At 44.2% G+C, this 24,183-nt stretch overlaps 1 long non-coding RNA gene across 1 annotated transcript; it reads right to left on the bottom strand.

The window, feature by feature from the left end:
* Positions 1 to 6,234: 6,234 nt before the first annotated feature.
* Positions 6,235 to 10,833, bottom strand: LOC308592062. Its single transcript, XR_014010332.1, has 4 exons — positions 10,381 to 10,833; positions 8,900 to 9,020; positions 7,513 to 7,580; positions 6,235 to 6,417 (listed from the first exon to the last, which is right to left on the bottom strand). It is a non-coding gene; the product is annotated as an uncharacterized lncRNA (long non-coding RNA).
* Positions 10,834 to 24,183: the final 13,350 nt, after the last annotated feature.

Genomic DNA, 24,183 nt, shown 5'->3' with positions numbered 1-24,183 from the left:
TCAGGTGGGCTTGGAAACTTTTGCAATCCCAACTACCATTGAACCCAACATGTTTTGACTACCTCCCATTTTGACATTAGGCACTGTCACTGGAACCTAACCCCACCATAAGTTGAGAGTCACCTGTACCTACAAATGAAACACATCATCTGCTAAGGAAGTCTCATTCCAAACAGCAATGCAATTTAACAGGCGAACCGTAACACAGGTAGAAACAATAGCCAGGACAACCTTGGCAAGATGGGGTGATATGGGGCATCTGTTACAGAAAGTGTTTGCAGCTTCATTGGGCCAGGAATGGTTTTGTTCCCTGCTTTGTGGTGCTGGAATGAGCTGGACATTGTCTCCACTTTGCTGCACACAAGGAAATCCAGCAGAATTGAGAACACATTCTCTTCTTCCTTGTCACCAAACAGAGGAGCAGAGGCTGTATTGATAGATACCACATGGACTGCAGGTGGGGGAGAATCTTGGGGTGAAGGATGACTCCAGCCCTGGATCCTATCCGTTGCCCCTCTGCCTGCCCTAAGTGCCCATGAAGAGAGCTGCTCAACAGCTCCTGGCCACTACATGGACTCTCCTTGGTGCCTGCCAATCACAGGTTGAGGGGGGTCTCCTCCAGGTGATGCATTCAACTGAGGCTTCCTCCCAATTTCCTTCCACAAAGCTCACACAGAGGATCACACAGAGGGTCAGAGGATATCTGGCATTTATTAAGCATCCCTACAGGGGATGCTGTGTGGACAGTGCATGACAATTAGCATTCATCCCACATTCCTTCCTGATTATTTGCAGGGTATTTCTACACCTTCCATTGCATTATTTGTCCATGTCACACTTTGCAGGGCATTTTCACATTGCAGTTCTAGCCCCTAAAAGTGCATTTCTTTTCTAAAAGTTGTGTGTGTGTGAGGGCAAGGGCAAGGGAACATACATTCCAACTTATCAATATTCTTCTTTAACTGTGTTGCCCAGAACTAGACACCGTACTGGAGATCAGCTTGGTCACCCTCCTCTGAGTACATTCCAGCTTATCAATACGTTTCTTGAACTTCATCAGCTAGACACAGTACTCTTAGTGTGGTCTGATCAAGGAAACATAGAGCAGTACTATTACTTCCCTTGCTCGGGACACTATACTTTTGCAGATGCACACTAGTATGTCATTCACTTTTTCTACTGCAGCATCACATTGTTGACTCATGTTAAGCTTGTTGTTTACTAAGACCCTGAGATCCTTTTCAGCTGCACTACTTGACAAGTCAGGTGCCCCCCACATCTCATGTTTGTGCAGCTGGTTATTCCTCCCTAAGTGTACAACTTTGCATTTGTCCCTATTTAAATTCATTTTGTTAGTGTTGGACCCAGTTCCACAAACCGTTGAGATCATTTTGAATCCTGATTCTGTCTTCCTTGGCATTCTACCTCCCAGTTTGGTGTCATCAGCAAATCTGATGAGCATCCCCTAAGTTCCTTCCCTTTTATAAATATATGTATATCTGAAGGAGCGTCTCCACCCCCATCATTCTACCCGGACACTGAGGTCCAGCACCGAGGGCCTTCTGGCGGTTCCCTCGCTGTGAGAAGCCAAGTTACAAGGAACCAGGCAGAGGGCCTTCTCGGTAGTGGCGCCTACCCTGTGGAACACCCTCGCACCAGATGTCAAAGAGAACAACAACTACCAGGCTTTTAGAAGATATCTGAAGGCAGCCCTGTTTCGGGAAGCTTTTAATGTTTGATTTATTATAGTATTTTAATATTCTTTTGGAAGCCGCCCAGAGTGGCTGGGGAAGCCCAGCCAGATGGGCGGGGTATAAAATTTTATTATTATTATTATATAATATATTTATATATATATATATATTGAACAACGACATGCATTTCTACCTTCAATAGTTCATCTTTAAGAAATTCCTGTCCAGCTTGAACTCCCTTCTCTTCGAGTATTTCCAGTGCTTTTTTTTTCGCGGGTACGCAGGGGTTTGCATACCCCTAAACATTTTGTGAATCTAAGTTTCGAACGACAATAACACCAGTGCTACTCAAAGCCTGCCAATGTTTTTAAGTGTCTGCAATGCTCCTTCAAATGTGCTATAAAATTCCTCCACTCTTTTTTGAATTTATTGTCCTCTTGGTGTCTGATCTTCCCAGTCATTTTCACCATTTCAGCCTAGTCCATTGATTTCATTATCCATTCTTCTTTCGATGGGGTCATTTCTACCTTCCAGCTCTGGGCACATAACATTCTTGTCGCTATCGTTGCATGCATAAATAGGACCTTTATCTTCTTTGGAATTTCTTCTCCTATTATACCTAATAAAAAAGCTTCTGGTTTTTTAATAAAAGTTATTTTAAACTTTTTCTTTAGCTCATTATATATCATTTCCCAATAAGCTTTTGCCAATTTACAGGTCCACCACATAGGTAAAAATGTGCCCTCATTATCTTTACATTTCCAATTCTTATTCAACATTTTTTGGTACATTTTTGCAAGTTTGACTGGAACTAAATGCCATGTATGCATCACTTTCATATAATTTTCCTTTAACGCACAGCATGCTGTAAACTTGAAATCAAACTTCCATAACTTTTCTCCTGCCTCAAATTGTATATTATGCCCCACATCTTTTGCCAAATGTATCATTACTGATTTCACTTCTTCATCTTTTGTCTCCCACTCCAACAGCAATGTATATACTTTTGATAGAACCTTTTCATTATTCTCCAACAAATCTTTTTGTAGTCTTGAGATTTCTTTCCCAAAGCCTACTTTTTTATCTCTTTTAAATATATCATTTACTTGATGATATTGGAGCCAGTCCGTAAACATATGCTTTATATTTTCATATTTCTCAAATTTCAAGTGGTTTTCCTCCTCTATCAACAACACACGATAAGTCAACCATCTTCTTTCCATATTGAGTTTTTTAACTGCTAATACTTCTAGCGGGGATATCCACCACAGGGTCCTATTTTCCAATAAATTCTTATACTTTTCTCATGTAAAATATAATGATTTTCTTACTATATGATTCAGAAAACATTTCTGTATTTTCACTTTTCACCTTCTCACACCACAGATAGGCGTGCCACCGAAACCTATTATCAGATCCTTCCAAATCCAATATATCTGGATTTTCCAAACCTATCTATCCTTTAAGCCAACAGATACAGAATGCTTCATAATATAATTTTAAGTCTGGAAGGGCAAGTCTTCCTCTTTCTTTAACATCTGTTAATGTAATGAGTATGGGTTGCTTGTGCGTAAGTTGCCGCCTCTCCTGGCTTTGTTGCCTTGTTAAACCTTTCAGTCTGGACAGCCCTTCACTTCGTGGCTGCCTCAGTCGCTAGCAGAATCCGTCAGTGGGCGTTTCTTAAACCTTTTCCAACATAAAAGTTGTTTGACACCCAGTTTCCTCCTATTCTCTCTGCACGGAAGTCTTCTGCGCAGGGAGGGCATGGGTAGCGGAGGACCCGTGCTCTCCCTGCTGGCTAGCTACACCATCAAGGTCCTCGTTAAGGGAACAAAGAATGATAAAAACATACTGAATATCAGGTATCTCCATGTCCCTTCGAATTAATTCGCAGCGTATCGCCTCCAGACGTCTCAAGTGTGCTGCCAAATCACCACCAGGGTGCAACTTCGTCTGGTACAGCTGCTTGAAAAACGTCAATGCAGACGCTGACTCTTTTCTAATATGCACTGCTGCAAGACTGTCCCACATTTCTTTGGAACTTTTCTTCTTCCTTATATAGACTACTTGCTGGTCGCTGACTGCCAAATTAATTATCTCCCTGGCTTTCGCATCTCCTTTCAACCAAGCATCAGTTACATCAGCTATAGGGTCAGGAGGGTCATCAGTTGCATAGGTCCATACTTCTCTAGAGGTCAAAAGCTCCTCCACCGGAAAAGACCATAAACTATAGTTCTCATCTGTCAGCTGTGGGAAGACCAGAGCCTTCTCAGCTTCTGGAACCTGGTCAACCATTCTGGAACTCTTCCAGACCCGCAGAACTACGCCAACAGGAGGAGAAGTTTTCAAACCTTTCTCAGAGCCCAAAAATGTGCAGTCATCCACTCAGCAGCTGGGCCCATAACCAAAGATGTTGGCTATTTGCAGTTTAGTAGCGCTGTAGAGAGCTTGCTGGGGAGAGCATGCATTAAAAAGGGACTCAAAAATAACTTAAACAAGGTTTAACCATGACCCAACCATCAACCCATCCCCCGGGGAAATGAGAGAGCTAGGTGCTGCTCCTTATATACTACACCCAAATGCTGACACAGCTTAATCAATACAACTCAGCAGGACCTGCTATGTTTCACAGCTGTAAAGCTGGATCTAGTTATTTTGCTCTGGCCCTTGCTCTGGCCCCTTAAAGACATACACATCGGGTGGAACAATGATGAACCTTTACATTTAAAGAAACCATTCAACACATTCCACTGTCAAACAGCTCTTTCCATCACAATGTACTTCCTAACGTTGAGTCAGAATCTGCTTCCTTGTAACATGAAGCCATCGGTTCTGGACCTACCCTCCAGAGCTGGAGAGAACAAGCTTACACCATCCTCCATGTGACAGCCATTTTGTTTAGCCATCTGGCTAGCATATCTCCTGTCATTCTCTTATGCAAGCTAAACATACCCAACTCCCTCAACAGTTCCTCATAAGGCCTGGTTTCCAGATCCTTGATTATCTTGGACACCCTCCTCTGCACACATTCCAGCTCATCAATATTCTTCTTCAACTGTGGCACCCATAACAAGACACAATACTTCAGGTGTTGTCTGACCAAGGCAAAATAAAATGGTACTACTACTTCCCTTCAACTGCACGCTATACTTCTGTTGATGCAGCCTAAAATAGCATTAACTTTTTTTGCCATTACATCACACTTTTGGCTCATGTTTAGCTTGTTGTCTACCAAGACCCCTAGATCCTTTTCACATGTGGTACTGGCACACAAAGTCCTGCCCCCACCAAATTTTATGTATGTGCAGCTGGTTTTTTCTACCTACATGAAGGGGACGTCCCTCAAGGTTCTATTACATGGTGCATACATGGCCCACAGAGTGTGTGATTTACGTCAGCATGCTGTGGGACATGCCGACAACATGCATATCCATCTTGGGCTCCCTTCTCTTTTAGTATTTCTGACTATTTGATCTCGTCCAAAACACAGCTGAGACAAGCCTAGTTAGCTCAGTTGGCTAAAGCGTGGTGCTGGTAATGCCAAGGTTGCAGGCTTGATTCCCCTTATATGGGACAGCTGCTTTGCAGGGGCTTGAACTAAATGAACCTCAGGGATCCTTCCAGCTCAACAATTCTGTGATTCTACTCAAGAATACATGGATAGAAATGCACTCTGTATGTGCTCAGAAGGGCTCTTTTAAAGCATGCAAAAGACATGGTGCCTCCAAGAGGCAGGTACAGGGGGACTGATGTCCAGAGCCCACAACCAGAAGGGTACCCAGACTTGGAGCTTTCATGTTTCATGTTCACAGAAGCCCATCTGTGTTCCCGCTGGAAATGAAGTTATGAAGCAGAACCCCCACCCCTCTAGTGCATTGATCTTGTCTTGAAGTTGTAACCCTTTGAATAACCACAATTTGTACTTATGTTTTTTACTAGCAAGAAGTACACATCTTTCCTGGGATGGGTTTCTCTGCAATCAGATACTCCCTGGAAGTGATCTGCTGCAATAGGTGTGAGTGGGTGTAAGAGGATTCCCTGACCCCAAATAACAAATGCAAAATGTAACGACAGTTCAATGAGGCTTAGGCAAGTCCCCTGCTGTTCAGAAGCTAAAGACTGGGCACTCAGTGAGAACTCACAGTATATTTAGATTAATGTAAAACTGTATACATGTCTAATTTGGAGTCTCTTGGTGACTTTAACAAATGTGTGTGTCTGGGAGAAATTCAACAGGTTACCCTTTTCTCCTAGGAGGTTCAGTTCTGGAGAAAAGCTTCACTACTATGTATCAAACTATCAGTTTGGACAGACACGGGTATATTTTTGAGCCCAACAATTTACCTAAAAAGGGGACACCACTTTGAATATGACATGAAGCATATGCAATTGTTTTGCAGAGCTATTTCTTCTTTTCAGAGTAGGTTGGAGGGCCCAGTATGTGGGGGCACCTCAGAATAAACATCTTGTAGGTTCACATTCAAGACACCAAACAGGCTTGAAGCCCACAATTTATTTGCAATTGCTGGATTTTGACAGGTTCCTTGAGGCAACTGGGGTGACTGCCCATAAAATCAGGGTTCAGGGCTAATGGAACACGAGAATGGAGCGGAGGTATCAAGCAGTGAAGGTGTGCCTTTGAGATCTTTTGGTGAACCTGCTGAGCATCTGGGTTGATTGCAATCTGCTTCTCAGTTTTCTTTAGCCATAGCCTCCTTTGCATCTGTGCGTAGAAAGTAGAGGACATGTGATTCATTACTCTGAAAGATCAGCCCTCAAGAAAGCTGGAATCACAGAAAAAGAGAGCTGAGAGGGTCTTTGGAAGTCAGTTAGTCCAGTCCCTTTCATTACAAGCATCCCCAATTTGTGGCTTGCTAAAAAAGAAGGGGCAGACTTGCTCTATCACTCCCAAGAACAACAGAAATTTCACCAACAGAAATCGCCTCCTAAAGTTCTACGAAAATTTGCCCTCTTATAACTTAAGCTGTAAGATCCACTCCTCTCCTCTGGGGCAGCAGAGCATGATTCTTTACCATCTTCCAACTGACAGCCCTCCATGGATCTAAAGAGTGCTCTCCTCTCCCTTTCACTCTTCCTTTCTCAAGGCTAAACTGTGTTGTTTACCTGTATACAATGTTAGTGCCAGTTCAAGTAGGCCCATTGAAATGAAAGAAAATGGCTTACATTAATTCCAGTAGCTCTATTCAGAATATAAATCAGTTGGATATGACTACATGCTTCTTGGGTCTCTGCTCATCCTTATTGCCCTCCCGCAACCTCCTCCCAAGTCCTCTATTGATTGCCTTCTCATCTTCCTTGAGCAGTATTCACCTTGTTGAATATCTGAGCAAAAGATAGACATTCAGCAGGTCAGAAACCTCCCATCATGGATACTTCTTTGTTAGCAAAGTTACACCTGCTGAATTCTTGTCCACTAAAATTAAAGGAATAGGAGGACTTGGCATGGACAGAACAGCCAAAACAGAAAGCCATCTTGACCAGGAAGTTGCCAGCCTAGGTGTCCCTCTCACTGCCCAAATCACACTCGAAAGCCCATGGAATGGATTGATGTGTGTGGTTGGCCTTAGTTTATGTGTAATGCCTGAAAAAAATTTCCCTGCTCTCCCATGTGCCCTCAAGACAAGATGTTAGCGAACTATGATCAAGACCATAAATGGTGCGGATAGCATTTCTCAGTGAAGAAGGACTTTTAAATAATTCATTGGAGGAGAAAGGAAAGCTGCCAAAGCACAGAGACTATCTAAAAAGCTCATCATCCTTTTGCTCCATCCCCCAGAATCTTCCAGTCCAAACCAACCTCCTCTGCTCAGATGCTCTTCATTGTCTTCCACGCTAGGGTCGTCAGCACAAGAACATATTGCCGGCCTAGAAGTAAAAAGAGATGTAGCTTAAGATCTGAGTATGAATCTCCATGTCATGAATGAACCAGCTCCCAGGGAAGATTTACAGTCAGCTAGAGAAAGCAGGCAGGAAGAGAAAGAGTTAACTGCAAGTCAGGGGATTATAGTGTGCCAGCGAAGTACAAAATACAGAGACTAGAAATGAAAGCAGTTCAGAGGGAGGAAATGACGATGGAAGAGCATTGTCAGAGAATGAAGAAGGGGAGGGAGCTGACCCCCTGTTCCCCAAGATCTCGGCAGCTGTAGGAAACACCCACCCACCCTTTGAAGGGAGATATTTGGTTTAGAGATGGACGGCTGTGATTGCTGCTCGGATGGAATCTGGGTTTTTTTGGAATTAATCTTCTTTTTAATTAACTACGCTGGTTGTTACCAAGACTCCTTGACATGCCGGTACATATTTAAAATGATTGAACAGCTATTCAGCTTCCTCCACCGCAACAACCATGCCTCTGATTCCTGGAATGTTTGTTTGGATATCAGCAGAAACAACTATCCTTAAAAATTATTCAGGGGAATTCATGACACTTAGTAAACAAGAATGCACTGTATCCCATCTTCGCCGTCCTAGGAGTAGTCTGGATTTGCATCAATGGGCATGACGAAATAGATTCCATGAATCTAAGCCCACTATTTATTTATTTATTTAGTTAGTTAGTTAGTTAGTGTCCTTTGAGGTGGACGTAGGCTTACAGTGAAATTGACATCCATCAAATTAGTAGGTTTGCAGGTGGATTAGCCACAATCTTTCATTGATGCAGAGTGGTTGATTGTGCAATGACACCAGCCTTCCTGAACGCACAAAGTGCCCTCCAGATGTTTCACACTACAGCTCCAGCCAACTTGGCCAACAGTCAGAGGTGTTGTAGCATCCAAAGAATCTGAAGGGTACCAGGTTAGGGAGCATGAAGCACACTAATAACATTGATCATAATGATAATTATAATAGAGAATGGAGAATAGCTTCCTGCTTTGAGTACACCTACGTCATAAACAAGGAATGTTCCTGGGACTTCACAAATCCCCACTATTTCCCTTTCCTTAGCTTTAAAACCAGGAGAGCCTCTCTACCCTTTCCCTGCTGAGGAATTTCCAGAAGGCCCACTGGATGCCCATTTATGTGTTCCTGAGACTCCACCCTCTTTGAAGTACTCCTTGTGGGACTCTGGCCTTCCTTTGTTTCGGATTTTATCATCTGCTACACACCAGTCTGCCATGCCTCTCCAGGTACAAGGATGTCCTCACCAAGCATCTGAAACAATTTCCTTTCCCTTTCATACTTACATACTCTTTGTACATATCTGTACGCAACCTTGGGCCCTTGGACAGCTCATGAGTGCCAGAACAGACAGCAAGATCACAAGATGCTTCATGATGGATGGAGAGGGCACTGGCTTTGAATCAACTGAAAGGAGAAGCAGGAAGAACTTGCAATTATATATTTACTGAACTCCAGAAAACTCAGCAAGCGCAGAGCAATGGAGGCCACGAGAGCAATATCTACAACAATGTGGTACTACAAAGGAAAATATCACAAAACATCTGAGGGATGCCCTCTGCTGTGCAGCCTGACTCATTGGATGTTGTAGTCCATGTCCATTCTTGTTCACGTAAGATGGCCAACATGCTGTATCAGATTTGTCTTTAGAAACTTACTCCTCAATCCACCCTATTCCGGTAAACTAATACAGTGGTACCTCGGGTTACATATGCTTTAGGTTACAGATGCTTCAGGTTACAGACTCCACTAACCCAGAAAGAGTACCTCAGGTTAAGAACTTTGCTTCAGGATGAGAACAGAAATCGTGCTCCGGTGGCGCGGCAACAGCGGGAGGCCCCATTAACTAAAGTGGTGCTTCAGGTTAAGAACAATTTCATTTTAAGAATGGACCTCCAAAACGAATTATTATTTTTCTCCTCCAAAAAAATTATTAGTTTTCTCTTATAACACATAGACAAAAACAAAAAAGAAAAAAATACATTTAACAACAATAAAAACACACAAAATAAAAGATTTTTTTCTTCTTCTTATTCCCTGGTGTATTTACATTGCTAAAAGACTTCCTCAAGACTCTCCAATCTGGAATTCATCATATTACATATTTAGCAGTTCCCAATTTCATATTTATAACATCAGTATCTTCTTTCATTACTAACTTCTTAACCTTACTTCCAATTGTAATCAATAATAATCTTTGTTATCAATCTTTTTGTATCCCTTAGCCTAATCTGTTACTTCTAGGGATTTCTTAATTATCTTATATTACAATATCTCACTATATCTTCTTTAAATTTCTTCCAATCTTCTTGTGTTTCCTCCTCTTTCTGGTCGCGGATACTTCCAGTCAGGTCAGCCATCTCCGAAAAGTCCATCATCTTCATCTGCCATTCTTCTATTGTCGGTATTTCTTGCAATTTCCATTTTTTGGCTAATAAAAGTCTTGCTGCTGTAGTGGCATACAAAAACAGTCTAACATCCTTCTTGGGCAATTCTGGTCCTGTTATTCCAAGTAGAAAGGCTTCTGGCTTCTTAATAAATCTATTTTTCAACATTTTTTTTTAAATTCATTATAAATCTTTTCCCAGAAGTCTTTCACCTTGGAACACATCCACCACATATTTAAAAAGTGCCTTCTTTCTCTTTACATTTCCAACATAGGTTATCATTAATGTGGTAGATTTTTGCTAGTTTCACCAGGGTTAAGTAGCATCTATACATCATTTTCATAATATTTTCTTTTAATTCAGTACATGCCATGTATTACCCAGAGCGGAAAATGAAAGTAATTGTATCCTCTCTCTTTGTATCATAAAAATGGAGTCTGGCAGTTCCCCAATGGGAGGTCCACTTCCAAAGCAAGAGTCTTTTCTGATCTTTTAGCACTTTCTAGCAGGATAACAAAACAGTTACATTTCCCCCCTTTCTCCCTGCTGGGTTGGAGATATTTCCTTAGAAGCTAAAACAGCCTCTTTGAAGTTACGTCTTCGGTAAACAAGCACTGCTTTCATTTTTTCTCCAGCGGAAAGGGATCGACCTCCGTAATTTAAATCCCTTTCATTCCAAATTTTAGTCAAATTATTATCCTTTTTACTCACGATTGTCCAAATTAAAGTTTACTTGGAGAAATTGGCTGCTCCCGATTGCCGGACTCAGGAGCTTCACGCAGTGAGGGAAGCGTGTTGATTCCTCAGAACCCGTGTCTCAAACCCAGCTCACTTTCGGGGCTCTAACAGAGCTTAACGGGAAGCGAGGGAGTCGCTATGGGTACCCACCAGAACACCAGGTCCTCAGAACGCTCGATCTGAGGTTTTTAACGGCGTGCCGCAACGCTCTTGCAGTCACCCCCAGTCTCAAAGCGCTGAGCTCTGAAAGAGCTCCTGTCTGCCGTGAAAGAGCGACCAACCCGGAAGTCAGAACGAATTAAGTTCTTAACCCGAGGTACCACTGTATTTTGAGAATGTCACGTCCCATGTTTTTTCCAGCCAGCCAACCTTTCATAGAAAATCCAGCTGACTTCCAGTGGCTCTCTAGCTCTATCTAGAGCCATCAGGACAGAGGGACTGAGCTAAGGGTCACCAGGAAATTGAATCATTCAGAGTGCTAGTGCTGGATCAGGTGGAGAGGGTTTCCTAAACTGTCAGCATCCCCTGAGTTGACCTGATGCTGTGCAAGGGTCCCCAACTTACCTTAAAAGACCTGGCCTGGGTTGCCCTTCTGCTTACCTAAACTCCAGAGAGAGTGAAAGTAACGTCTTGTCTGCAGAACAAGACACACCAAGGGTTTGGCAAAGATGAGATCCCATGTTGCTAGAGAGAATCTCAATTCCAATTGCTGCTGAAAACAGGAACCATAAGGAAACCCCACACCCCCTTTTTGAATGTTTTTATTAAATACTGACACTCTTCTGGTGAATTCTCAGACAGGCATACAGACAGAAATTTACTTGGTGCTTCCCTAAGCAAAAGGGACCATCTAAAAGTATTCAATAAAGAGTATCAATAAATAGAAGCATACATAACATATTTAAATAGAAAGTTGTTTAAATGATAGATTGTTAATCACTCCTTTAAACACAGTTATACATAACGTTGCATGATAAAATCATTTTCAGTATAGAAGAAAGGTCACTAATAAACACATTAGGCATTTTAAAAGTGCCGTAAAGCCCAGCACTCCACTCAGGAGATTCTGGCCCAAATTTCCTCATCCCTGAGAGCATTTCCGTCTGCAGTTTCTTTTTTCCAGGTATTTCTGAGGAACAGCCAGGACAGCACTGGGTTGGATCTAACTGCTGCAGGCAAAGAGAAAATGCAGTCCTTACCAAACTAGTGGTCTTTCACTCTTTCTCAAGGGATGGAAAGAAGTTTGCTTTCAGAGAAGTCCAGAGATGTCTTGAACAAACCACCTTTGGCTGGTTTAAATAGCCAAATGCTTAGTATTTTAATCTTAATCAAGATTAAGATGCTCATTGATGTTTGGAACTCACAAACTCGTTCCGCCAGGGACAAGCCGTTACAGAGCACAGGGAGTTACTTCCCCCAAACACTTCACAGTTCTCATCACCTCACTGGTTCTCCAATGAGAAGAGACGTTAAGTCATGGATCTTTGTCCTTAAGTACAAGGTGGGGGTTAATATTCCCCCGCCAATTTATGATAGCTGAAATGCTGCATGAGGCTCCCCTGATCTGAAGTGGGAGATTAGTAGGGAATGAGTTCATTGGATAATCCCCATGCATCTGTATATCTGCTTTTGCCTCCCATGATTTAAATTGAAGTCAAAAATTGTTTCTTGCAATCCTAAAGGGCAGTAGTGGATCACACGGGGTTAAGTTATGGGGGGGGGTGATTATGATGGAATGCTAGGGGACAGTGAGACAATAGATCCAATTCCCTAAGGATGGATGTTTGGGGATGAGAGGGCGAGTCTGCACATAGTCTGGTTGACCAGCTGTGAGTGAGGGTATCATGCTACAGATTTTGCCTCAGAGGACCTGCAGAACAAGACACACCAAGGGGTTGGCAAGGATGAGATCCCATATTGCTAGAGAGAATCTCAATTCCAATTGCTACTGGAAAAAGGAACCATAAGGAAACCTCACACCCCCTTTTTGAATGTTTTTGTTAAATACTGACCCTCTTCTGGTGAATTCTCAGACAGGCATGCAGACAGAAATTGACTTGGTGCTTCGCTAAGCAAAAGGAACCATCTAAAACTATTCATTAAAGAGTATCAATAAATAGAAGCATACATAAATAGAAGCATACATAACATATTTAAATAGAAAGATGTTTAAATAATAGATCACTCCTTTAAACACAGCTATACATAATCACTCCTTTAAACACTCCTTTAAACACAGCTATACATAACGTTGCATGATAAAATCATATTCAGTATAGAAGAAAGGTCACTAATAAGAGAAAATGCGGTCCTTACCAAGCTAGTGGTCTTTCACTCTTTCTCCAGGGATGGAAAGAAGTTTGCTTTCAGAGAAGTCAAGAGATGTCTTGAGCAGAAGAACCCACTTTTGGCTGGTTTAAATAGCCAAATGATCAGTATTTTAATCTTAATCAAGATTAAGATGCTCATTGATGTTTGGAACTCACAGACTCGTTCCGCCAGGGACAAGCCGTTACAGAGCACAGGGAGTTACTTCCCCCCAAACACTTCACAGTTCTCATCACCTCACTGGTTCTCCAATGAGAAGAGACGTTAAGTCATGCAACTCAGTCCTTAAGTACAAGGTGGGGGTTAATATTCCCCCACCAATTTATGATAGTTGAAATGCAGCATGAAGCACCCCTAATCTGAAGTGGGAGATTAGTGAGGAATGAGTTCATTGGATAATCCCCATGCATCTGTATATCTGTTTTCGCCTCCCATGATTTAAATTGAAGCCAAAAATTGTTCCTTGCAATCCTAAAGGGCAGGAGTGGATCACATGGGGTTACATTATTGGGGGGGGGGTGTGATTATGATGGAATGCTAGGGGGCAGTGAGACAATAGATCCAAATCCCTAAGGGTGGGTGTTTGGGGATGAGAGGGCGAGTCTGCACATAGTCTGGTTGACAAGCTGTGAGTGAGGGTATCATGCTGCAGATTTCTGACATGGGAAGGCATTAGACTAAAAGTCCCACCCAGATCTCAAATTCTGTGATTGCTGCCTGCTTGGTAGAGAAAGTTTCAGCTGATCTCTCAGAGTTATGCCTCCCCTCCCCTCTTCTTTCTCCTCACAGGTGAAGAGGCAACTCTGGTCGTGGAAAACTGAAAAGGCCTCGGCCCAGTATACCCGAAGGAGCGTCTCCACCCCCATCGTTCTGCCCGGATGCTGAGGTCCAGCCCTGAGGGCCTTCTGGCGGTTCCCTCATTGTGAGAAGCAAAGCTACAGGGAACCAAGCAGAGGGCCTTCTCGGTAGTGGCGCCCGCCCTCTGGAACTCCCTCCCATCAGATGTCAAAACAATAAACAACTACCTGCCATTCAGAAGACATCTTAAGGCAGCCCTGTTCAGGGAAGTTTTTAATGTGTGATATTTTAGTGTTTTTTGGTTTCTATGGAAGGCACCCAGAGTGGCTGGGGAAACCCAGCCAGATGGGCGGGGTACAAATAATAAATTATTATTATTATTATTATTATTATTATTATTATTATTATTATTATTATTATTACAGACTGGAATCAATCCAAATGCCAAGCAGGTTCACCAAAATATCTCAAAGGCCTAATGCATGCCACCTCTGCTTCCTTATTCCTTTAACTCAGAACCCAGGTTTCATGGGCACCCCAAACAACACCCCATTGCCTCAGAGGACCTGCCAGAACCATGAAGTTGCAAATAAATCATGACCTTCGAACCTGCCATTTGGTGTACTGAATGTAAACCTACAATATGTCTGTCCAGCAGTGCCAACAGGTTTTTCTGGTCCCAATATGTGGGTTGGGCCCTGGAACTCACTCCCAAATCAGGACACAGATTTTCCTCAAATTTGCTTGTCCTTCATGTCATATGGAGCAGGTCAAGGGAGGTGAACCACAAGTTCCTAATTCGGCCCATTTGGCATCCCCTCTGGGCCAGTCAGGCCATTCTGAGCAAGTCACACCCAGCTGCCAATCAATTGATATCACATATGCACTTTTGTTCTGCCTAACTTCCCCAAGGAGCCCAGGGAGAGCAATTTGAAAAGCAGGGCAATGCAAAGACATTCTAAAACAGTGAAATATCACCCAGTCCACCAAGGTCCTGGTATGCTATGTGCCCCATGCTGGTGGGTGGGGTAGTTCCCTTTCTCTCTGTTTATGCCATCTCCTTCTCTCCCTTGCTCTCCAACTCCCTCTCCCACTCCCTAAGCCATCCCCTTGCCCTTCTTTCCTCTTTCATTGATACCCCTGTGAATTGCGGCTAAGGGCTGCAGGAGATTAGGCTGATTGCTGGCAGTTGTGCACCCTTCTTATCTTGAGGTCTCCTTCTGCTCTGGCCGGTCTCCTGCACTCCTGGTTGGTTGGCTGTGTGCTAATTCAGAAGGACAGGACCAAATGCTGGTGATGTGACATGAAGCAGGGTGGTGATGTGGGGATAGGACTGGGGAGGAGCAGATCTGAACCAAATTACGTATCCCTCTAACACCACAGAAATTTACATCTGCTCCACAGACTCTCCTTAACATTGATTGCCTACTTCAGGTAATCATGAAAGAGTTCTAGAACAGGCAACATGAAACTTACGTTGTAAATTGGGCAGAATGGGTGTGGGCATCAGGCGGGTTGGAAACTTTTTGAATCCCAACTACCATTGAACCCAACATGTTTTGACTACCTCCCATTTTGACTTTAGGCACTGTCACTGGAACTTAACCCCACCATAAATTGAGAGTCACCTGTACCTACAAATGAGACACGTCATCTGCTGAGGAAGTCTCATTCCAAATAGCAATGCAATTTAACTGACGAACCATAACACAGGTAGAATCAATAGCCAGGACAACCTTGGTAAGATGGGGTGATATGGGGCATCTGTTACAGAAAGTGTTTGCAGCTTCATTGGGCCAGGAATGGTTTTGTTCCCTGCCTTGTGGTGCTTGAATGAGCTGGACATTGTCTCCACTTTGCTGCACACAAGGAAATCCAGCAGAATTGAGAACACATTGTCTTCTTCCTTGTCACCAAACAGAGGAGCAGAGGCTGTATTGATAGATACCACATGGACTGCAGGTGGGGGAGGACCTTGGGGTGAAGGAAGACTCCAGCCCTGGATCCTATCCGTTGCCCCTCTGCCTGCCTTAAGTGCCCATGAAGAGAGCTGCTCAACAGCTCCTGGCTGGACTCTCCTTGGTGCCTGCCAATCACAGGTTGAGGGGGGTCTCCTCCAGGTGATGCATTCAACTGAGGCTTCCTCCCAATTTCCTTCCACAAAGCTCACACAGAGGATCACACAGAGGGTCAGAGGATATCTGGCATTTATTAAGCATCCCTACAGAGGATGCTGTGTGGACAGTGCATGACAATTAGCATTCATCCCACATTCCTTCCTGATTATTTGCAGGGTATTTCTACACCTTCCATTGCATTATTTGTCCCTGTCACACTTTGCAGGGCATTTTCACATTGCAGTTCTAGCCCCTAAAAGTGCATTTCTTTTCTAAAAGTTGTGTGTGTGAGAGGGCAAGGGCAAGGGAACATACATTCCAACTTATCAATATTCTTCTTTAACTGTGTTGCCGAGAACTAGACACTGAACTAGAGATCATCTTGGTCACCCTCCTCTGAGTACATTCCAGCTTATCAATACGTTTCTTGAACTTCATGAGCTAGACACAGTACTCTTAGTGTGGTCTGATCAAGGAAACATAGAGCAATACTATTACTTCCCTTGCTCGGGACACTATACTTTTGCTGATGCACACTAGGATGTCATTCACTTTTTCTACTGCAGCATCACATTGTTGACTACTTGACAAGTCAGGTGCCCCCCACATCTCATATTTGTGCAGCTGGTTATTCCTCCCTAAGTGTACAACTTCGCATTTGTCCCTATTTAAATTCATTTTGTTAGTGTTTGACTCAGTTCCACAAACTGTTGAGATCATTTTGAATCCTGATTCTGTCTTCCTTTGCATTCTACCTCCCTGTTTGGTGTCATCAGCAAATCTGATGAGCATCCCCTAAGTTCTTTCCCTTTTGTAAATATATTTATATTTATATTTATATTTATATAATATATTTATAAATATATTGAACAATGACATGCATTTGTACCTTCAATAGTTCACCTTTAAGAAATTCCTGTCCAGCTTGAACTCCCTTCTCTTTAAGTATTTCCAGTGCTTTTTTCCCCTGCAGGGACACAGGGGTCCGCATACCCCTAAACATTTTGTGAATCTAAGTTTCGAACAACAATAACACCAATGCTACTCTAATGTCATTAAGTGTCTGTAATGCTCCTTCAAATGTGCTATAAAATTCCTCCATTCTTTTTTGAATTTATTGTCCTCTTGGTGTCTGGTCTTCCAAGTCATTTTCACCATTTCAGCCTAGTCCATTGATTTCATTATCCATTCTTCTTTCGATGGGGTCATTTCTACCTTCCAGCTCTAGGCACATAACATTCTTGTCGCTATCATTGCATGCATAAATAGGACCTTTATCTTCTTTGGAATTTCTTCTCCTATTATACCTAATAAAAAAGCGTCTGGTTTTTTAGTAAAAGTTATTTTAAACATTTTCTTTAGCTCATTATATATCATTTCCCAATAAGCTTTTGCCAATTTACAGGTCCACCACATGGGTAAAAATATACCCTCATTATCTTTATATTTCCAATACTTATTCAACATTTTTTGGTACATTTTTGCAAGTTTGACTGGAATTAAATACCATCTATGCATCACTTTCATATAATTTTCCTTTAATGCACAGCATATTGTAAACTTTAAATCAACCTTCCATAACTTTTCACATGCCTCAAATTGTATATTATGCCCCACATCCTTTGCCCAATGTATCATTACTGATTTTACTGCTTCATCTTTTGTCTCCCACTCCAACAGCAATTTATATACTTTTGATAGAACCCTTTCATTATTCTCCAACAAATCTTTTTGTAGTCTTGAGATTTCTTTCCCAAAGCCTACTTTTTTAAATATTTCATTTATTTGATGATATTGGAGCCAGTCTGTAAACATGTGCTTTATATTTTCATATTTCTCAAATTTCAAGTGGTTTTCCTCCTCTATCAACAACTCACTATAAGTCAACCATCCTCTTTCCATATTTAATTTTTTAACTGCTAATACTTCTAGCGGTGATATCCACCACAGGGTCTTGTTTTCCAATAAATTCTTATACTTTTCTCCCATAAAATATAATGATTTTCTTACTATATGATTCAGAAAACATTAATGTATTTTCACCTTCTCATACCACAGATAGGCGTGCCACCCAAACCTATTATCAGATCCTTCCAAATCCAATCTATCTGGATTTTCCAAACCTATCTATTCTTTAAGCCAACAGATACAGGATGCTTCATAATATAATTTTAAGTCTGGCAGGGCAAATCTGGCAGGGCACACTGCTGGTGCTGCTTTGTGAGTGCTGGGAAGACCGCTCCCTCTCCTGCCAACTCCATCCGGCCTAGGAGGGCGGGGCCTGCATTCATCGCCACAGCATAAGAGGTCTGGGAGAGGCCTCCGGGACACGGCTGCTGGTGCTGCTGCTCGCGTGAGTGTTGGGAGGACCGCTCCCTTTTCTGCCAACTCCATCCGGCCTAGGGGGCGGGGCCTGCACTCATCGCCACAGCATAAGAGGCCAGAGAGAGGCCTCCGGGACACGACTGCTGGTGCTGCTGCTCGCGTGAGTGTTGGGAGGACCGCTCCCTTTTCTGCCAACTCCATCCGGCCTAGGGGGCGGGGCCTGCACTACCATTACAGTTTAGAGGACGGAGCAGCTACTGGCAGCAATGGACAAAATAGTTTTAAATGTTTTAATTGCTTTTAATTTGCAGCACCTTAAATGGGGGTTGTTGTTTTTTATATTACATTATTTCATTATTTGCTGCAAATGTTAGATGTTTATATATATTTTAAGGTGTTTTAAAGGTGCTTTTATTGTTTACTTTGTTGTACCACCGTGAATGGTGGTTTTTATCTATGTATTTTTGTTTGTTCCGTCTTGTTTTGTTTTGGGGGTTGAATATTGAGTGCGGTGGGGATTGGTTTTGTTTGGGTATAATTGTCTTTGGTTGTTTTGTTTTCTATTTTGTAAATGGAGGTTAGTATGAGGCCTGGGATTGCTACCGTGGAGGGGCGAGGGAGGTATGGCGGTGGGGGCAGATGTTATAGGCGAAGGGGATCGAAATACGGATATGCTCGTACCCCTTCCAATCTGCGCCCCATCCCGAGAGACGAGGGTAGGGTGAGCAAGGATTACTCACCTCCTTCACTGGTGTTGTGCAATGCCAGGTCTATAGGCAACAAAACCGCTACCCTGCGAGATTTCTTTACCTCGCAGGGAGTTGACCTGGCTTGTGTGACGGAGACCTGGGTGCGCGAAGGGGTAACTGTTACCTTACGAGAGATGGCGCCCCCGGGTTTCTCCGTCCTCCACCAGTCACGGACTGTGGGCCGGGGGGGAGGGGTGGCAGTATTAATCCGGGAAGATTGTTCTTTCAGGGCTCTACCATCGCCATTGATCCCCGGCATTGAATGTGTTGGCCTAGTGTGGGGCTCCGAGGAGAGCTTGGCTGTCTGGCTGGTGTACCGGCCACCTAGCGCACCAGCAGCCACCCTGTCAGGCCTGCTGGAGGCAGTGGCCGGCTGGGCCTTGGAGTTCCCTAACCTATTGGTATTGGGAGACTTCAACTTCCATGCTGATGCCACTCCCTCCTCACAGGCTCTGGACCTGGTGTCTTCCATGGCGACACTAGGGCTCTCCCAGTTTGTTTCGGGCCCCACACATCAAGCAGGCCACACGCTGGATTTGATCTTTGGCGCCGGTATGGATGTGATCATGTCTCCTTCGATGAAGGTGCCATGGTCTGATCACTACGCTCTGAAAGCCAGGATTGACTTTCCACCCCCACCCTGCTTAGGTGGCGAGCCGATTTGGGCTCGCCCGCAGAGGCTGATGGACCTGGATAGATTCCGTCAAGCCTTGCGGGACCTTACTCCCCCTGGCGACTCATTGACTGAGCTTGTTGAGGGCTGGAATACCCAGCTCCTGGCAGCCATCGATGAGATCGCACCTAAGCGCCCTCTGCGACCCCGCAGAAACCGGGCTCCCTGGTTTACCGAGGAGCTTCGGAAAATGAAGCAGGACCTCAGACGGCTAGAGCGAGTATGGCGGGGTGCCCGTGACGGAGCCTCAAGAACATCTTATAGGGTTTTTATGAAAACCTATGAGATGGCAGTGAAGGCCGCTAAGAAGTCTTACTTCTCGGCCTCCATTGCATCCGCTAGCTCTCGCCCGGCGCAATTATTTAGTATAATTCGGTCTTTAACGTCCCTTGAAGGACAGCCAAATTTAAATAAGAAGAAGAAGAAGAAGAGTTTGGATTTGATATCCCGCCTTTCACTCCCCTTCAGGAGTCTCAAAGCGGCTAACATTCTCCTTTCCCTTCCTCCCCCACAACAAACACTCTGTGAGGTGAGTGGGGCTGAGAGATTTCAAAGAAGTGTGACTGGCCCAAGGTCACCCAGCAGCTGCATGTGGAGGAGCGGAGACGCGAACCCGGTTACCCAGATTACGTGACTACCGCTCTTAACCACTACACCACACTGGCTCTCAATCTGACACACAGCTGTGAGGCATTTGCGAGCTTTTTTGCGGAGAAGGTCCTGTTGCTCCGCCATGACCTCCCTGCCAATTTGGATACAATAATGGAACTGGAGGCCCCTCGACTGTCCTCGGGTCCAGTATTGGACCACTTTGACCGGATATCTCCAGCCGATGTGGACAGATTCCTCCAAGCTGGAAAGCCCACCACCTGTCCTCTTGACCCGTGCCCGTCATGGCTGATTAGAGCGTGTCCAGACGAGGTGCGGGGCCCCCTGGGGGATATCATCAATTTGTCCCTTGGCACCGGGATATTCCCAGGGGAACTGAAGGAGGCGGTGGTGCGTCCGCTCTTAAAGAAAACATCATTAGATCCCTCAGATCTGTTCAATTACCGCCCGGTCTCGAATCTTCCATTCCTGGGTAATGTGATTGAGAGAGCGGTTGCTGAACAGCTTGGTAGGTTTCTGGATGAAACATCTGCTCTGGATCCATTCCAGTCCGGCTTCCGTGCTGGTCATGGGACCGAGACGGCTCTGGTCGCCCTAACAGATGATCTCCGCAGGCAGCTGGATCGAGGCGGGTCGGGGCTGCTGATTCTTCTAGATCTGTCAGCAGCCTTTGACATGGTCGATCACGAACTCCTGGACCACCGCCTTGCCGACGTGGGGATCCAGGGCACAGTCCTTCAATGGCTGCGCTCGTTTCTCTCTGGTCGGGGACAGAGGGTGGCGCTTGGGGGGGAATTGTCATCACGCCACTCCTTGGTGTGTGGAGTGCCTCAGGGTGCAATTCTCTCCCCGATGCTTTTTAACATCTTTATGCGCCCCCTCGCCCAGCTTGTCCGGAGTTTTGGGCTGGGTTGCCATCAGTATGCTGATGACACCCAACTCTATCTGTTGATGGATGGCCATCCTGACTCGGCCCCAGACACACTGACCAGATGTCTGGAAGCTGTGGCTGGATGGTTACGTGGGAGCCGGTTGAAGTTAAATCCTTCGAAGACAGAGGTCCTCTGGCTGGGGCGGGACGATATGGGATCGAGGGGGCAACTCCCATCTCTTGCGGGGGTGCAATTAGTGCCAGCACCGGCCGTTAAGAGTTTGGGTGTAATCTTCGATACCTCCCTCTCTATGGAGGCGCAGATTACAGCTATAACAAAGGCGGCATTTTTTCATCTCCGCCAAGCTAAGCAGTTGGCCCCTTATCTCTCTCGTCCTGACCTAGCCACTGTGATCCATGCGACGGTCACCTCCAGACTGGATTATTGTAACTCGCTCTACGTGGGGCTGCCCTTGAGACTGACCCAGAAACTCCAGCGGGTGCAGAATGCCGCGGCGAGACTTCTTATGGGGTCTTCGCTGCGAGAGCACATTCATCCGGTATTATACCAGCTGCACTGGCTCCCGGTGGAGTACAGGATCAGGTTTAAGGTGCTGGTTTTAACCTTTAAAGCCCTATACGGCCTAGGACCCTCGTACCTACGGGACCGCCTCTCCTGGTATGCCCCACAGAGAAACCTACGGTCTGCAAATAATAACATCCTCAAGGTCCCAGGCCTCAGAGAGGTTAGGCTGGCCTCAACTAGAGCCAGGGCCTTCTCGGCTGCGGCTCCAAACTGGTGGAATGCTCTGTCACAAGAGACTAGGGCCCTGCAGGACCTGACATCTTTCCGCAGGGCCTGCAAGACAGAGTTGTTCCGCCAGGCCTTTGGTCAGGGCGCAGCCTGACTCCCTCCTCTGGCAACCTGCACAGAATTTTGCTTAATTGGTTGCCTTCAATTTGATTTAATTAATTTTTATAATGAAATATTTTTAGATTGTGTGATTATTTGACTGACCATTTGATTGTTGTTAGCCGCCCTGAGCCCGGCTTCGGCTGGGGAGGGCGGGATATAAATAAAATTTATTATTATTATTATTATTACATCTGTTAACAATTTATATTTAATCCTAGGTTTCTTCCATACAAATTTCGATATATCCCTTTGCCATTGTTTGAAGTGTCCTTTTCCATAAACTATCAGAATTGTTTGAAACAAAAACAACCTTCTTGGTAGCCTGTTCGTCTTTATCATTGAGATTCTCCCCATCAGAGATAGTTTCATTCCTCCCCATATGTTACGAGTTGGTCTCTCCCAAAACGCGAGATAACTCTGGCTGTTAATTATTTATTGCTAAAAGAACAAATTAGGACGGAGCTCCTCTACTCATCGTCCTCCCCAGAAGATGGAGTTGCCCAGAATGAGCTCCTCCCCCTTCCCCAGCTTGGAAGCAACCACCTTCTCTTCCGGTATCTTTGACACGTCTCTGCCACTTTTGAGATCCTTTGAGATATGGGAGAGAATGTTTCCTGCATTCCAAAATCTGGCTCACTATCAGAGCTCTCACACAGCTGTCTGTCCCTTTGGTCAGAGCTCAGATTACAGCTGCTCTCCCTCTCCCCTCTGCTTTCTGCTGCTAACTGTTCTCTCCCTGTCAGCATCTGAGCTTCGCTGACACCATATTTCCATATTCCACACTTTTACATTGTTATCTTGAAATGAATTTCTATTTTTTGATGTTAACCAGACCCCTAGATGTTTCACTTTCATTTCCATCTTTAATTCTGTCATTTGTTCCTATTCTTTTTTGTTTTGTTCTATCATATGTTTAACCAGCATTTTGATTTTCCCTTTATTTAACTTAAGAACTTCCACTTGGCCAAAATCATTCAGTCTCTCTACTGATTTTCTACTGTTAAAGGATTTTCTACTGTTAAAACTAAACCATCTGCAAATGCCTTGAGTTTATATGTCCTAGTTCCAATTGTTTCCAAATACACTGAGTATTTCTGACCATGGGATCTCACCCGGTACAGTGGTGAGGGAAATGCACCCTTTGCATGCTCAGAAAGTCAGAGGCCATAAGATTTCTTGGGAACTGGGGAAAAGGTGGTTTCTTTTGGCTTTAACTGATGTGTGTGCCTGGGAGAAATTCAACAGCTTACCCTTTTCTCCTAGGAAATTCAATTCTGGAGAAAAGCTTCACTTGCGTGGACAGACACGGGTATATTTTTGAGCCCAACAATTTACCTAAAAAGGGGACACCACTTTGAACATGACATGAAGCATATGCAATTGTTTTGCAGAGCTGTTTCTTTTTTTCAGAGTAGGTTGGAGGGTCCAGTATGTGGGGGCACCTCAGGATAAACATCTTGTAGGTTCACATTCAAGACACCAAACAGGCTTGAAGCCCACAATTTATTTGCAATTGCTGAATTTTGACAGATTCCTTGAGGCAACTGGGGTGACTGCCCATGAAATCAGGGTTCAGGGCTAATGAAACACGAGAATGGAGTGGAGGTATCAAGCAGTAAAGGTGTGCCTTTGAGATCTTTTGGTGAACCTGCTGAGCATCTGGGTTGATTGCAATCTGCTTCTCAGTTTTCTTCAGCCATAGCCGCCTCTGCATCTATGAGTAGAAAGTAGAGGGCACCTGATTCATTTCTCTGAAAGATCATCCCTCAAGAAAGCTGGAATCACAGAATTAGAGAGCTGAGAGGGTCTTTGGAAGTCAGTTAGTCCAGTCCCTTTCATTACAAGCATCCCCAACATGTGGTTTGTCCAAAAAGGGGGGGCAGAGTTGCTCTCTCACTCTCAAAAACAACATAAATTTCACCATCAGAAATAGCCTCCTAAAGTTCTACGTTTTATAACTTAAGCTGTAAGATCCACTCCTCTCCTCTGGGGCAGCAAAGTATGATTCTTTACCATCTTCCAACTGACAGCCCTCCATGGATCTAAAGAGTGCTCTCCT

This window comes from Podarcis bocagei (genome assembly GCF_964188305.1).
Source record: "Podarcis bocagei genome assembly, chromosome: 7".
NCBI classification, from domain to species: Eukaryota; Metazoa; Chordata; class Lepidosauria; order Squamata; family Lacertidae; genus Podarcis; species Podarcis bocagei.
The sequence above is the reverse complement of the archived record's forward strand: the minus strand, read 5'-3'. Positions and strand labels throughout refer to the sequence as shown.